At 34.1% G+C, this 11,927-nt stretch overlaps 1 protein-coding gene across 2 annotated transcripts in view; it reads right to left on the bottom strand.

Moving 5' to 3' along the window:
• The window catches only part of LOC106103271, a 21,046-nt gene extending 9,605 nt beyond the window's left edge, over window positions 1–11,441 (bottom strand). Inside the window, exon 1 of one of the 2 annotated variants that reach the window (XM_013282987.1) lies at window positions 11,256–11,441. The gene's annotated coding sequence lies outside the window, so the exon portion shown is untranslated. Of the gene's footprint in view, window positions 1–6,506; window positions 6,738–11,255 lie in introns of those variants that run through there. The other variant, XM_013282988.1, reaches the window with a different exon arrangement.
• Between the last annotated feature and the right edge of the window lie 486 nt (window positions 11,442–11,927).

Genomic DNA, 11,927 nt, shown 5'->3' with positions numbered 1-11,927 from the left:
ACTTCACGGCTGTCTTCTGTGTGGTCGTGGTATTACACCGGGCGAGCTGACCCATTCGTGCGAAGATGTTAAAGCGGGCTCTACTACTGCTAAAATGTCTATAGATGTCTATGGGCAGCGGTTGCTTTCCATTTCGGTGGATTCAGGTGGATGCTTGCTTGTTACGTTTCTACGTTAAATTTTGTACACTTCTCTACGTTAAATTTAATCAGGTCTTTCGCGTTTATTCGTTTGCGATTTCCGTAAAAAAGGTTACAGATTTCTTCTCCACTGTTAAACATTATCATCTGGCAAGGCATGGGCATTCTTCTATGGAGATTAAGACTAAAATTTCATTATAGAATCATGTTTAGGTAGTTGATTGTGTTGACAAGGGCAAGAACACTGTTATTATTTGTCGTACTAACTAACGCTATGAGGCTACAAAATATCAACCTATTGTATGCTAATTACGGCCTTTAGATCAATCTGTTATAATTCGGAGCGAGGACTTTCGTTTAAGATTAAAGTCATTAAAAAAACATAGCATTACTAGACTTGTAATCTACAGGTTCTGGGTTCTATCCTCAATATACGAGTACTTATTTGATTTTCGAATTTCAAATTTGATATGGACATTAAGACTTATTGTGTCGGAATCCATCGTGATACTACATTTATCTGACAAATCTAACTAATATTAAAAATGCGAAAGTTAGAGTTTGTAGCCTATAGGCTAGTGTGATTGACTCTGGACTAAACCTTTTTTAGAGTAAGCTTCTTGGGCATATGTTGCGTGGACGGAAATACGAATTGTTACAGACTATCATTCAGGGTAAGATTCTAGGGAAAAGTAGTCCAGAAAGGAGAAGAACATCGTGGCTTAAAAATCTTCGCCAGTGGTACGACGTGGTGGTGGTAGTGGATTTAGAGCAGCTGTGTCCAAACTTCAAGTCGCTGTAATGATTGCTAACCTTCGTTAGGAGACGGCACCATAAGAAGAAGAAGAGTAAGCCTGAGCTTGAGCAGGGTTGTGAATTAGCTAACAGCAGTCCAAGCCTCAAGTTACAGTTTAAGTTTTAAAAACTTTTCATAACAAAATACAGTATTTATACACTTGATGTTACTTAGGTATAGTTAACTTTGTAATTTATTTCATCACGAAGTTACATTTTGTGAGCAAACTTGATACTTTGTTTTTTTTATACTTCTTTTATTGCTACCACAAATATTAAAATCCTGGCTTGAGAACGCTTCAATCGGATTCTTGTATATAACATCAGTTGCGCAAAGAGGTTAGTTCCATATTTTTCCGCTATAGCAAGGGTTTTTATTTTCATGGTTAGTCAATACATATAGATGAATGACCGGTTTCTCAGCTACATTTAACCATTCGTTAATGTTTTTGTGTCGATAACTTCATAAAATTCGTTACCGAACTAGGTAACTTTAGTTTTCTTCTTCTTCTTCTTCTTCTGAGGCACTACAGCCGCGGGTGGGCCTGGGCCTGGTCCAGTAAACCTCTCCACTTCTGTCTATTTTGGGCCTTTTGCTTCCAGCCCTTGACGCCGATGTTCTTAAGATCGATCGATCTTTCCAACAGGCGTTTAGGAACTCTGCAATCATCCATGCGGGCAACATGTCCTGCCCAGCGCAGTCGTCCAATTTTGATGACCTTGTTGATGTTTGGCTCTTTATACATTTGGTACAGCTCGTGGTTGGATCTTTAGTTTTACTACGTCGGAATTTATCTAACACTAATTAATCTCTAGATTGACAAAGCCAATTCGAAAGTTCAGAAACCTAGCATAAAAAAGTACTCAAACATAATGTAAATCTTTTTTATCTTACGTTTAAAAACAAATATAAATGTCACTGATATCTCCATCGTCTTTATTAAATAGTAAACATAGATTATCTTTCATTTGAATAAACTTATAAAAAAACCCCAGTAATTAAAAGATTGTTTCTCTTAGCTTATATTGTTTGTCATGGCAACTATAAGATTGATTGACCTATTTACACAGACGTAGCGTATATGACGAGTTATCATTCTTATCATGAAGTAACGAAATTTTTCAAACATCCGTTTCTTCCGACATTTAAATTAAGGTTCATAAAATTTGAGTACTGTAATATTCATATATACACGCTAGTGAAATTGGTCAATATCCGCTATATAAGCTACTGGTACGTGCTAAAGAGACAAGCAATCTCAATGGCAAGTTTAATTCCCCCTTAGCACCTTCACGTACTTCTACTAATGCCTCTCCATGACTAGTGGATATCAGCTCAGGGAACCACTTCCTGTTCTAGGACAAGTGAAAAGGTTGTTTGACGCTGGCGATAGTACCCACCAGATCATAGCTGTACAAAAATAAAATATTACGCTAGCTAACTTACACCCTAGACACTGTCAAGTAACTAAGCAAGCTTAACTTTAGTCCCTGCTTATCATTTTCTTAGAAAAGGATGGGAAGGAAAATGGATTTCTCGGTGAAGACGCATATGAAGGGGAAATATCCTCTATATGCGCGTCTCCTTCTCCGTTGGTTGGCAATGCATCTGAAATTGGGGATGTATATTGGCAGCGATCAATTCGCTTTCTCGGCGAATTCAGGTCGCTTGCTCGTTTGCCACCGCATAATATAAAAAAAGCACAGCTTTAATGTCAGTAAATATTGATGATTATTCGCAAATATAATATTACCACAATGTAATTGTTATACGTCAATTTATTCACGTATTGACCGTATGGCTGTGTTCGTGACTGGGCAATCTGTCATCAAGAAAACCCGCAAACAAAAGAATATAAGTACCGAATACGTCAGAGATACTAACAAGAGATATGCAGTTATTTATGTTTTAAAAGATGTTCAGTTGCGGAAATCTTAAATATTCCACGTAAGGAAAAATTGTCTTGTTCATTGCAAAGAACTCCGCATCTACAAATAGTTAGTTATTATCTAATTAGATAGTAGTGAGTGCAAACGAAGGGATAATATTAAAATCAACTAGCAGTACACAAAAGTATGCAAACGGACTGTATTTTTGTTGTATTTTTGTTCCGCGTCTCTTTTCAAAATGTTCAAACGATTAATTTAAGGTAAAATACCACTAGTTTCCTTGACTTTACATTTTTAGAGGTCTTTTAAGACTGGTATTTGACAGGAAAGTTATCAGAATATTTTAATAGCAAGCGATTTTAAATAGGTGAGTGAACGCTGTCCTACATCTGCCACACATGACAGAGGAAAGGAAACCTGCAGACTAAATATAATATTCAACCCCTTTTTTTCCAGAAGGGAATGCTTTATGCATACTCCGTGCCTCGAGGTAGGCACGAGAATTATGTAGGATTCTCTTATAAAAGGGCATACCCACTAAACCCCTCTGTTCCCTCCTAGCCATTGTGTGGAACGCCACGGGATCGCTTTCGCTTGCCACCACGACTCCCAACTAAATATTCAACCCCTGAGCTACTAATAAGTTTCTTATTTAATAAATCCTTAATGCGATAGCTTAAAAGAATAAACTGTATTCGTGAATCATAAAATGAATCGTATTTGAATTGAACCTTTGAATAATAAGAAATACCTTCACAATCAGGTCGCTTTGAATAGATACTAAGAATTGTTAATAATCTTGTTTGTTGTGATTTCATTCGGTATTGTTCTAAAGACCGTAATAAATCTTACAGCTTACGTAAACTTGCGAAAGATAAATGGCACTAATAAATATAAATACTTAATAGATTGTAATTTCAAATGTGACAACTGATGTACCAGTTTATAAATGAAAATACTTTCTCATATTCTACACTTTTTAATCATTGTCACCAGCTCGAATGGCTACTAAGGGGATCGGAACCTACCTTAAGTTAGGTATGACTAGATCTTTGTCTCGGGTGAAGGACGAGGGGAGGTCCACATCCTGTAAGAGATGGAGAAGGCGCGCACGGGTTCCCGCGCACAACAGAAGCTGAACGATCGTTGATGTGGTCCACAACCATCACCATCGGGTTATGTCATGAATATTAACATGTGCCCATTCCCCGGTGAACGGTGAAGTCTAGAGAACCAGAGGGGGTTTTAGTGGGTAGGCTCCACGTTCCTTCCCATTTGGGCAGGGATGTGGAGAGAGTCCAAGATCCCCTGTGTGTATTACCCCAAGGCATCTGGGATGCGTAACGCATTCCCCCTCTTAAAAAAAATAAAATGTGTGACTAGGTGTGGTAGTGTCGTAAATTACATTAGGGGATTCGAATCCAGGACCTGAAGCTTACATGTCAAGTGATTAAGATGGGAGTGACTGAGAAGACGGATAGACGGACGGGGAATTGATGATGCTGACGGGGAGTATCATATTCTTTATATCCAACAAAAAATTAAAAATACATTCCTTAATACCTTGGTGCAAAGTTCCGGTGAATTTAAGATCATTGACTGTCCCTGGCATTTTAAATAGTCGTAATAATTCGTCATTACCAATGACTCAATGGTTTACTTCCCTTGTCCCAGTCTGTTCCGTTTAAAGATATGAATAGCCTGATATCTTTAAATAGGCAATTGTCTCTTGTACAAGCATATTCAACTAGTAGCCAGTCCTGGCTTCGCACGTCAGTATTTTTTTGGAAACATTTATTCGCGACTTCACGACCTCAAGGAGTTAAAAAGAATTGTATGCTGCTAAAATATTTCAATTGTTATTTCTATGCTAAAAGAAGACGGTTAAAACAGAGTAAAACAAACAGATGAACCGGTTTCATATACTTAACCATTTAAAAAAATGTTTATGGCAGTTTCAAAGTTGGATGCATGGATGTTTGTTAGGAGGTATCTCTGGAACGGTTTAAGGAATTTCTATAAAATTTGATACATATAGCATATTTTAGATGGACATACAGACTACCTATTTTTGTTTTATTTAAATTCGTAGTCGAGGCGCGGGTAGTTAATTCTTTAACTGAATGAATAAATAAAAAAAATGTAGTTATTATACAACCGTATTTGTGGTTTGTTGAAAAATATTCAGGTAAGTTCCGTTTGATAATTGCGCGCTAGAAACCTGTTATTTCAAACAATGATTGTGGATTTCTCACAGTTGCGACTGCCGAAACAACTCCACAAAACATATTCCTATCTCAGTTTAATAAAAGAGACTGAGCGAGACGACTATATGCTTTTGCACATTCACCGTAGGTACCGAAATATATTTTAAAATATTATGATCAATCGACAAAAAAAATACAAACACATAACGTTGCGATTTTTGTTAATAATTTGATATTATCCTTAATATTACTAATATTATTAATATAATAAATGCGAAAGTTTACATGGATGGATGGATGTACAATTGTTAGAGTTTACTGTTACCCGGCTGAAGGGATCTCGATGTAATCATACTAATATTATAAATGCGAAAGTTTAGATGGATGGATGGATGTTTGTTAGAGTTTGTAGCCTAAACGGCTAAACGGATTTCGATGGAATCTGGCATAGACGTAGAGGATAGTCAGGAAGAACACATAGGCTACTTAGATATTTTTAATTCCACGCGGACGGAGTCGCGGGCGAAAGCTAGTCTATCAATCACTATAATCCTGATGTATTAACCAATGAAAAATATATGTATAATTTTTTAATTTAATCTGACGGGTAAAAATACTCATGGGATTTCCTGATAGTAGGAAATTCCGTTAACTCCTGAGTCTATCGTTTTGAAGAAACTCGGTAAACCTTTCGATTAAACACCTACTTGCGAGAAACTCTTTTCCCTTTCGCCCTTCTACATAACAAGCCATTTTCATAACTACATTTTGTCCGCGACCTCGTCCGTGCAGAATAAAAACGTAATAATTAACCTATGTCTGAAACCTGGACATCGTTCTACATAAAATTGTACAGATTCACATTATCAGTGGGCCAGCGTGGTTGACTATGGCCTAGTCACCCCATATTAGGGTAGGCTCCGAGCCCCTCGGTGGGGACATATAGTGAGCTGGTGATGATGATGATGATGATATAGCTGTTCTAGAGATACTAACAAACATCCATCCATGCAGGCATTCGTTACATTAGATGGTAAAATTGTATTTTTTTTTCCTTATAAAACCAGTTTTGAGTCACCTGATGAGTATTCCACATAAATATGGCAGGTATCTAAATTTTTAACTAAGTAACTTATAGCCTGTTTATTTTTCTATTTTTTTCTTAATAACGTAAAATATTCAACTTCTTTTTAAATCGATTAACATATGTATGACTAAACTATCGCGTAACAGTTGTGCGATTGTCGATTGTTTGCAGGTAATTCAACTGTTTAGTTGTTCAACTAAAAATAATGCAGTATGCGCATCTCCATATAAGTTTGTAGGAATCAAAGCGAGAGTGTAGACGATCTTAATTGTCACATACACTAATATGTTCCTTTCATCTACTACTATCCAGAAATCTAGAAGTCCAGACCCGTTTTCGAGGTCCTTTCTTTGCAACTCGAATAAACAATTCATATAGTAAACTTACCTAATACAGATAATTCCTCACACAAACAAGCACAAGCACATTAACAGTCGCTGCAATTAGTTTACTCGCTTCCTCACTTTCTAATTCGTTAAACAATTATACAATCGATAAAATCAACGTTTAATTCTAACAACATTTAAATTCACTTAAAAGGTAACTTTTCGATCACTTTCTTTTGGCGCGTATATTGTTTGTTGACAGGGTACCTTTCAACGCGACGGTTGTAGTGAAACTGGCGACGTGATAGCCCGTGTACGGTCCAGTGATTCATTGAGACAGCTGGTTGTGTGGTACAAGTGATAACATTAAAGCGTATAAGGAATCTGAAAGCGATATTCCCATCCGTGGGCCAAATGGAAATGATAATGTTAAGCAACTTTAACATGATCGATGCAAAATTGTTTTCATATAAACAATTAAAAAAAAGAATGTATTCTTCCATACTAAGTTCTAAAAATGATTTAATAATTTTCAACGTAATCTGTTAGGCCATTTTGGAGATGCGTAGTAACAAATATCCATCAAAAATAAGTATGATGCCTATTTGTACAACTTTTTTAGCATTTGACAAAAACGATCTCAAACAATACATAACGAGATACATATATCTCGCAGAGTCAAATTTAAAATATATTCATGACTACATTTAAATAAATACTCTCAATATAAGAGTAGTGAAACTTCACATAAATTATAAAATAAGTTAAATATCTAAGTTCATAACTTGTACCATACGTTATTTCGCGGTAGTCGAAGCATAATTATACCGAATTTTAATGACAACGGCCATTCCGCGTGACGCAGCCTCTTGTTATACTATATATATTACTTCGCTCAGAGCAGAGCCCGCACGGGTCTGATATACAGGTGTAAATATTAACCATTATTGCGAAACCCTGATTTATAAAATATAAGATAATAAAATCTACCAACACCCATTAATAAGTGGATTTTCAAAGGGTCAAGAGGTAAAATATCAAAGATTAAATTACTGCAGACGAGTACTTTAGTCATTAAATAATTTTTGATCTTTGGGAAGATACTAAGATTCGAATACATCGATTGTTATTCTGTTGATGTTTACCATACACGTACCAATTAGAATAAAAGCGGGCGCACACCTTTGACTAAACAAAGGCACAACTGTTATGCGATTGTCGATTGTTTTACAGCCTTCAACTGTTTAGTTGCACAACTAAAAATCGTGAAGTGTAAATATAAGCTCATAGGAATTAAAGCGCGACTAAACAGTTGTGCGATAGTTTAATCAAAGGTGTGTAAAATCTAAGTCGCTAGATATCAAAAATAACTATAAAATTCCATGTTATTACCAAAGAGTGCTTAGTTATTAAATAACTTATTTTGTGTGTAAAATAACGATAAAAATGTTCTACAAATTAAATAAAAACTTAATACATTTATGATCTTTTATAGCGCAAGTTAACGAGTAAGTCGACAACTCTGTTCCAAATAAATCTTTATCGACTTATGGCCGGGTTCCCAGGTATTTTTAGCCAATCATTATTTCGATAAATTCAATAAATGCACTCCCGCACTTCTGTTTTACTATATCGGATGGTAATGTATACTATTGTAATAAAGCGTAAACACACACTTCTTTGTTGCGTAAGATGTCAGCAATAACAGCATATTTTTGAATAATTCTTCTTTTAATAAAAACCTGTACTCTTACGTCACGCTTTAGGCTATATATTTTCACGCTGTTAAACTTAGGGTGTAAATAAATTGGATAAAAACCCTGACATGGGAAAGAGACCATAAGTTGTTGCCAACATCAAGGAAGCAAGATTGCCAAGGTTTGTCATGTCATGTCATTTTGACATTTGCTATTGATAATTTACAAATGTAAACAATAAAATAAAGTTTTTATAATGCGGATGAAGCCGCACGGGAATAGCTAGTGACAAAATAAATGGAAACTTTAGAAACCCACCGTAAATCATGATAAGTTTCAATTAATATCGACTTATTTGGTTCTTGGATAGACACGCGACACTGGCTGTTAAAAAACAAAGATTATGTGCTATTATTGCAATAAAAAATACACCTTATTCGTTGTTAATAAAGACTACAACGGACTTCGTAGACGGTAAATAGTTGTAGTGCAGTTGAATCTAATTGGCCACTAGTCTTTAAAACCGATTTTTTTTTTAAATTATGAGCACAAAATTCTGCCAGTCAGACATTTCTGTTAATTGAAGGACCTAGCCTTTTTTTGTTAACATAAGATTATCGTTAGTAAATATGGAGACAAGTTTTTAATAAGCAAATATGTGGTCATCACTATTACCATATTATTATGTCATAAACGTGTTGTTAATTTGTAAACTAATAAAGGAACCATTAAATAATGGAAACATTTTAATCTGTACATATAATAAAATTGGATTGTCTGTTTGTAATTTTTAAAGAAAAAATAGAGATTTCGGGAAGATGATATGTTAGCGTTGCTAATAACGAAAATCGCATTTCTTTCTGTCTGTCTGTCTGCGGGCATATTATAGGTTATTTTTTTTGTTTTAATATTGCGTTTACGAAGTCGCGGGCAATAGCTAGTATCAACTATATTGCCTACTATTGCACTAACAATGAATTTTATAACGGTACAGATGTGAACAAAATGTTCAAAGAAATCCATATTAGGTCAGTGGAATACCGTTCATAACTATTTGTGCTTTCAATTCGAGTACAATCACCGACATAAACCTTTACTTTGAATAAAAAAATTATAACACTTATTTTAGTCCCACAAAATCTGACATTATGTGAGAACAAAAAAACACAAAACAGCTTTATGACAAGAATCTGGTAACATTTTTAATGAACCGTTGTAATCCACTAAATCGAGTTTGTCTATATAATGGAGACATCACTAATTTTGACTGTAAGTGTACGTTCAAATAGTAGCAATACTAATCTGTTCAGTTCCACTATCGTGTGAAACTAGCATTAGATGTTGATTGACATTGTAATGCACGTGACAGACAATAGAATCACATGATCAGGAAAGGACATTAATTTTGTATTGAAATATTCATGAAGCGAGACGAGACATTTTAAACGGCCTGTTACATTTAAACAAATGTTAGATCCAGTTTAAATTTCGAATGGAATTTCATTTGTTGTTGATTTTATTCGAATTTTAAACATTTGAGTATTTTGAATGTTTTTTTTTATTATTTTAAAAAGGCCATAAACAAATGTTAAATTAAAAATTATGTTTTTTATTTGTATTGCAATTTTACCGTTTAATATAAAGATATAAAAGTTTTTGAGTCGTAAGTAAAAATACGTTTCAAATTTATTTTCCAAAATACTCATTTCCGTCCAATTATGTTTTTAAACTCAATAATTATTGTGTATAAAATAATTGCTTGTTGTATATGATAAGTATACTTTATTTCAAGTCAATTGTTTCAAATAACAATTTCCTGCCTACAGTCTTTTCCTTCCTCAATAATTATTACTTGAACATTTCACATTTATTTACCTTGATCTAATTAGAAACAGCCAATAGAATATTACTTGAAATACGTGCTTCTTAAAACGTAAATACAGAGAAATAATAAATTAGTTTGACAATTCATTTCAAATTTAGTAGGGTTGTGTAAAATCAGTCATGAATCTTATCGATTTTCGATTTCCATTCTTATAGAAGTTGGAATCGATAGATTTATAGTTATAACTTATGAATTTAAAAAAAAACACTGTTTTCTCAAATTAACAATGACCATAACAAATAATGAGAGTAAATACTCGTAAATTGGATTTCGCTACTATTTCTGTCATCGCTAAATTCTCTACACTGTAATTAATAATTGTCCTCTAAGTGAGTGAGTAATAAAATAATAATTTTAGTTAAGTTCGATAATTATTTAAACCGAATATCGATAGTTCAAAATTGTTCGCTGCATGTTTGTTTCGTCACTACGATACTTGCCTATTAAGTATGGCATTTGCCTTCATACAAATTGAATGCGATACTTCATATGCGTCATTTATGTCTAATATATATTATTAAGACACACTATAGTTGCACAACTAAAAAAGTATAAGCCACCATATTAGCTCATAGGAAGCGCGACTAAACAGTCATGCGATAGTTTTGTCAAAAGTGTACGTTGCTCTAACCACTGCGCCATAAGGTACGTAAGGCACGTATAAACGAGGAAAACTATCGTTTACCGCTTTCACTTTCGCCTAACAATTTATTAAATCATTGCATATATTTATCCCTTAGATACAATTGATATACAAAATTGAACTTTATCCAATTTACTTTAGAGTTTCTTTCACATTGCCGGTAAATATTCTATTATAAATCTTCAGTTTGCTAACTGATACTGGCTTCTCTAATTGAAGTTAACATCATAAACATTATATAAAACATACCATAAACGTTATAATTGTCATGTGCTTTTTTCCCGTTTTACCCTTTTGTTACTATAGTACTCAGAGTTACTCAAATAGTTGAATACGTATACTAAATCAGCACTAAACCTCTCAATTAACCGACTATGAGTACAGATGAGAAAATACGATGCCTTATCACAATCTTATTAATATTATAAATGCGAAAGTTTGAATGTATGGATGTTTGTTGCCTAGAACAGTTTGACGGATCTCGATGAAATTCGGAACATCGATAGACTATTGATTCGTTTTTTTTAATCAGCGGACGGAGTTACGGGCGACCACTAGTATTGAAATTAAAGAAACATTACTCACCTCCGGTATCCAGAAATCCTTCAATTATTTTTCAAGATCACATAACTATACAGAAAAAATAACCTCAAAATATACATTACAAAGAAAAACACTTAAAACAATCACAAAATAACCTCGTTCAGTATAATTGAATAGCCTTTTTGGTGGTTTTCGATAATCCGCAACGTGCGTGTGCATTTCGCAACCGCGTGTTATCGACTGATTAATTTTGCCCCCCTTTTTGTAAACTGGCTCAAGACTATGTTGTCTTTGCCTTTTTATTTATATCGGAAATTATAAAAAAAACATAAACTTGAGTACCTTCTTCTTTTGGGAATCCGGTCAAAAATGAATTCAATGTTTATTACTTTTTTTTCTTATTGCTTATATTTTTCTGTCGAAATCGATGTTAATAATTTTATCGATAATTGCAGAAAAATCGAGTAAGAATCGATTGAGAAAATGGATTATTTATGAACTAAAGTCATAGGAATAAAAAAAACTTTGTATATTATTTTTTTTAAATACTATTTATTGACTCCGTCTCCGTGGAATTAAAATAATACTTAGTAGTCTATGTGTAAGTTAGTGCTCGCGACTTCGCCCGTGCGAAATTAGAAAATAATAAAAAAGCCTATGTACTCAGTGATAACGTAGCTTTTTAATGGTGCAAGAATTTTTGTAATCGGTCCA

This window comes from Papilio polytes, unplaced genomic scaffold, assembly GCF_000836215.1.
Source record: "Papilio polytes unplaced genomic scaffold, Ppol_1.0 DF823835.1, whole genome shotgun sequence".
NCBI lineage: Eukaryota > Metazoa > Arthropoda > Insecta > Lepidoptera > Papilionidae > Papilio > Papilio polytes.
This window is presented reverse-complemented; position numbering and strand designations above follow the sequence as displayed.